The sequence below is a fragment of the Meleagris gallopavo genome, chromosome 2 (assembly GCF_000146605.3).
Source record: "Meleagris gallopavo isolate NT-WF06-2002-E0010 breed Aviagen turkey brand Nicholas breeding stock chromosome 2, Turkey_5.1, whole genome shotgun sequence".
NCBI lineage: Eukaryota > Metazoa > Chordata > Aves > Galliformes > Phasianidae > Meleagris > Meleagris gallopavo.
Genome location: NC_015012.2, coordinates 41,927,873 through 41,932,881, shown reverse-complemented (window position 1 = coordinate 41,932,881; position 5,009 = coordinate 41,927,873). Strand labels below are relative to the sequence as shown.

The following is a 5,009-nucleotide window of genomic DNA, read 5'->3' as shown; positions in this document are numbered from 1 at the left end:
TTAATCTGTATCACCATTAATTACTTACCTTTTTATATAAGAATTCTAGTGCTTCTCACTCCCAGCTCCATGTGAATCTTGCCTTCCTTCTCTGCCTGGCACTCCGATTAGCTATCCCTCAGGCCTTAAGGAAAAAAGTACAGTAAGGTACTGAGAGCTCTCTTATTACTTCATTTTTCATGCTCTGAAAAATAATTAATTTCTATGCACTTTCTCATTTAAATGCTATCCACTTTCAGTAACTTTGGTAGCTTCCTTTGGATAGGATGATGTGAAACTGTTTTCTTTTGGTGGATTGGGCAAAGGACTGCTTATGTCACCAAACTGAAGCAAGTGGCATTCAACGTACCAAGTCCCAAGTCTTTTCATTAGAAGAGAATAAGGCCCTGACCTAAGACTCGGGAAGGTAAATGGAAATCCTTGATGTTGCATTCATTGGGCTCTAGAGAAGTCCACAATTGGGATTCCAGAGCTAGGCCTTATGACGTGTAGTTAAGGCCCTACTAAACACAGTTGCACTTTGAGACAGACCTGAAGCACTTTCAGTCTTACAGATTTGGACTAGGTATTTGCCTTACATGAGTCAATAACTGAAATTATCAGGCAAAAGACCTTCAACAAAGTTTGCAAACACTTTTTGCTTTATTTTTTAAGGCACTACCAGCCTAGCATGTCAATCATGTTCACAAAGAACCATTTGTGATGGTTTTCAGTGACTAGTCCATCTAAATTAAAAGTTTGGAGAAGAAATAGTGCTGGTTAAGACAAATCTGTTTCTGTACAATATGTACTGTGCAAACTCAGCAAACACCAAAACACAGAAGTCTTAAGACTTAAAGAGGTCTCACACTGCAAGTTTGCCTTCTCTCACTGTTTTTCTCACACAACCAACTCAGCCTAGAATTATTCAACCTTGAGGTACTTACTAATACTTAACAAGCAGCACAATGAAGAATCAATTCTCTTTCATGCAGTGCTATACTAACACTTTTCCTGAACAGCTTGTATTTTTTCTTTAGGAGGTGAGTTATGCAGCAGCGCTTCAGATACTGTAAACATCTGTATCAATAAAGTCCTCTCTCAACTCAAAGCACTTATTTTGGTTCATGTCCCTGTACTGTGAATACACTCCTGCACATCTTGACATAATACTTAGCATTTATATAGCATTTGTTTTTGCCTTCAAAGTGAATTGCTAGCATGAACTAATGTGTCCTTACAACACCCACAACAGTTGGTAAATTTTATTATCTTCATTTTATAAATTGGGAAACAGCAGCAAAGAGGTGACGAGTATGTTCTATTGTCTTTACTCACATTTACTGCTGCCTTAATCCCTGGCTAGTTCCACTGCTTTCAGTGGGAATTCCTGCACAGTAAAGTACTACTTGATGTGACTGGAGATCATGGTGTCTTCCCCTAAGAGATTTGAGCAAGGCCTCAGTGAGGCTTTTGTGCAGGTTTAGAACTGAAACATCTCACACACTCTTCTGCATCATCCACTTTCCCAAAACAAAACCTAGAACATACCAACATATCTGTCACTTTTCCACCCCACAAGCTAATCTGTAAGGTAATAATGATCAAGTAGCCCCACTGCACTGACATTACATACAACTTGACACATACCACAAAGAAAACTTGCAAGATTGACACAGTTCCCAATTTCTTACGCTACAAAAATGACCACCTTTTTGAACTCGTAATTTAACAATGCAAAGGAGGGTGGTGAAAGATGCTTTTAAGTTTCATATGAAATTCAGCACTGCTGGGAAGGTGGTATGAAGTCAGTTTCAAAATAAAATGCCTCTTTAGAGAAAAAAAATACTTTTCTTTCAACATGAAATGTGTATTCAAACTTCATGACATTCATTTTGTATTTTAAAAGAAGAGATGAAGATCAGCACATGAATCTAAAGAGGCTTTGCTGCATTTGCACTTTTAAGTTAGAGGGAACTGGATATTCTTACCTTGAAAAAAAAAAGTTATTTTATCTACTTTTCTACAAATACGTCATACTTGTTCAACACATATGGCCACCAAGTCTTGATCCATGTCTCCTCGTGAACCATAATTATGGTATTCTATCAAGAGATACTACTTGCATTGTAGCATTTTTAATTGTAAGAATATGGTGGCTGATTTTTGCAGTTTAAAACAACCAATTTTTAGAACTATGAATTTGATGACTGGATTTTCACACACGTTCCTGCTGGGAAGGATGGAAGTGGTCAGGGTAGCAGTTAGCGCTTGAGCTGGAGAGGAGGAGTATTTCTCCCTACCCATCCCCCTCCATCTTCTACTGATTTTGTGATTCCAGTGGCAACAACATACATTCTCCAGATCTTTCTCCTCATTCCCTATTTCTATTCCTACTTTCTCCTCTACTTCTATGGCAAAAATTTCTTAACTCCCTTGCTGCCAGATGTAAAATCCACAATCACACAGATGAGAAAGCAGGAAACTGCCTTATAAATGTCTGTGGCATCAATGTGTGATGAACCATTAACTATGATGTTTTGTGAAAGACACGGGGTCATTTTGCTTGCAGAGTTTTAGGTACTTAAATGCTAGTCCAGCATTAGAAGGTCAGTACTGAAGAAGGGGGTACGTGAAACACTACGTGCTTTAAAAATAATTTGTGGTACACTGAGTAACCAAAAGGGCTGTAACAGGAGAAAAAAGGCTACAAAGGTCGCTTGTCCTCAAACACTGCCACTCTGGGCTTTGTGTCTAGCATTTGCCATGACGATTTCTTCCAGTGATCCAAGACTTGTTTGTTCAGCTATGAATTTACTGTTAAGGTCCTTTCTATTACAGCGTCCTCTCTAGATCACAGTCTCTATTGCATAGCAAGTCACCAGAGCAGGTCCAGGCCTGCTGGGCTTTACTGGGAGGCCGATCTTTACCTCGGAGGTATGAAGGTGGTTTATAAAGCTGTATTGTCTCCCCCCTCCACGGCCTGCATGTTTTGCAGCAACAGCCTGCCTTGGCGTTTCTCAAATTCTAGCATTTTGAGCAACAAATTTAGCTGGAGTAAAAACTCTCAAATTCACCTGAAAATCAGGTTCTCCTTCGCTTTCAGTAGAAAGCCTTCATCTGAGATTGTAAAAAGGTGGCAGTAGGGTGATATTTCAGTCTAACTGGATAATTTCAGTAGTAAATCACATGGTTTCACTTTTCCTGCAGCTTTCATCCCATTCTCAAGCTGCATCTCCTTAACCATTCTGGTGGCTCATAGTCTTTTAGAACCCTGCCACAGTCTCCAATCTACAGCGTTTTTGTCTCTTTGCAATTTTCTATTGAAAAAAATCAATTTTGTCTGCATGTTTCTGCAAGATATGCTCCATTCTGTATTTCCAATGATTTTAACCCTTTTCTTAAGGAATCTAGGAGAAAATTGAGTTCTGACTGAAACAAGTACAACTCCTATTAAAATTTCTACTCTGCAGCAAATCATCTATCCTTACTATTTTGGCTCTTAATTAGTTTTTGAGGTTTCCATTTGGATATATTTGGCAACAAAAAACAAACTACACACTAAATGTAACTGTAGCGTACAAAAATACATGGCAATGTTAAAGGAGTACTTAAAACTATTTGCGTATAGAGAAAAGTTTTCCCTTCAGCATGTATTTTGATTGAACAGCACTGGTTTCTCCTTTTGCTTATACAAGTACAGAGCACAAGTATCCACACTCACTCCTAGAAAGTATAAAACTACCATGAGAGAAGGAAGAATCTGGCTTACACCTTTGGAGCCTACAGCTGCTTTGTTAACTGTGGTCTAATACATGTGAGAAGAGGGTAATTGGAGCTGAGCAACCTGGTTTTTATCTCCTTACAGAATCAGAGAATCATAGAATGGCTTGTGTTGAAATGGACCTCAAGGATCATCAAGTCCCCAACCCCTGCTGCATGCAGGGCCACCAACCTCCGTATCTAATACTAGAGTAGGCTGCCCAGGGCCACATCTAGCCTGGGTTTGAACATCTCCAGGGACGGGGTATCCACAACTTCTCTGGACAGCCTGTTCCAGCACCTCACCACTCTCATAGTAAAGAACTTCTCCCTGATGTCCAACCTAAATCTTCCCTCCTTCAACTTAAAACCATTTCCCGTTGTCCTGCTGTTATCTACCCTTTCAAAGAGTTGACGCCCCTGACTGAAAGCCTCCAATTAGGTCACCCCGCAGCCTTCTCTTCTCCAGGCTGAACAAGCCCAGCTGCCTCAGCCTGTCTCCATAGGAGAGAGAGCTCCCTCCTTCCTGTCTACCAGCATTAGTCTACTGCTTTGAGCAAAAGAGCTCCTGACGTATACATGTGGATGTGAGAAGACAAGCAGATGACATGGGATCCAGTGTGCTCCTAAAAATGCTCTGCTTACTTGAAAAAAGGAAAAGATGCGCTGCATGACTTGGCAGTAGCTAAGGCACAGCCACCACAGCCTTCTTTCCATTTCAGGACTGCAGCATTCTGCACCTCATCTACCTGTAGTTCTTCACTTGGGGCCTCACATCTTTGCTTTCCTTCAATTACCCTATCCAACAGAAAGGAAATAATCTTTCCTGTGCTATCTTTTTGCAAAAAAAAGAAAAGTTGTTGTGAGCACAGTGCTGAAGTTACCAGACTGACCCCAAAATATGAGGTTCTTTCTAAGTACCATTTGGGAACGGCACAACATCAGTCACACAAGCAAGATGGTATTTCCAGTGCTGCTTAAAAGCGGTTGGAACACCAAAGGCAGTGAGGCACAGCAAAGAAATTAGTGTGGCTGCCTTTTAGCACGTTATGGAAAGACTCCAGGTGTTGAAGGCTTACACTGCGGCTGTAGACAAAAGCCCCTGAATGAGATTCCTGTTCATCTCTAAGGCTCAGAGGTCAGCTGCAAAGACAAGCAAACCCTGAGTGTTTCCACTAGCAGCAATGCAACTGTATTGCATCTTAGGAAAGCTATGTAGGGGGAAAAACAAAACAAAACAAAACAAAACAAGAAGGGAAAAAAAAAAG

The 5,009-nt window shown here is 40.5% G+C and overlaps 1 long non-coding RNA gene across 1 annotated transcript in view; it reads right to left on the bottom strand.

The window, feature by feature from the left end:
• The window catches only part of LOC104909700, a 17,551-nt gene that overhangs the window by 1,614 nt on the left and 10,928 nt on the right, over positions 1 to 5,009 (bottom strand). Inside the window, exon 2 of the long non-coding RNA XR_792535.2 lies at positions 29 to 124. This is a non-coding gene — a long non-coding RNA (uncharacterized LOC104909700). The remainder of the gene's footprint in view (positions 1 to 28; positions 125 to 5,009) is intronic.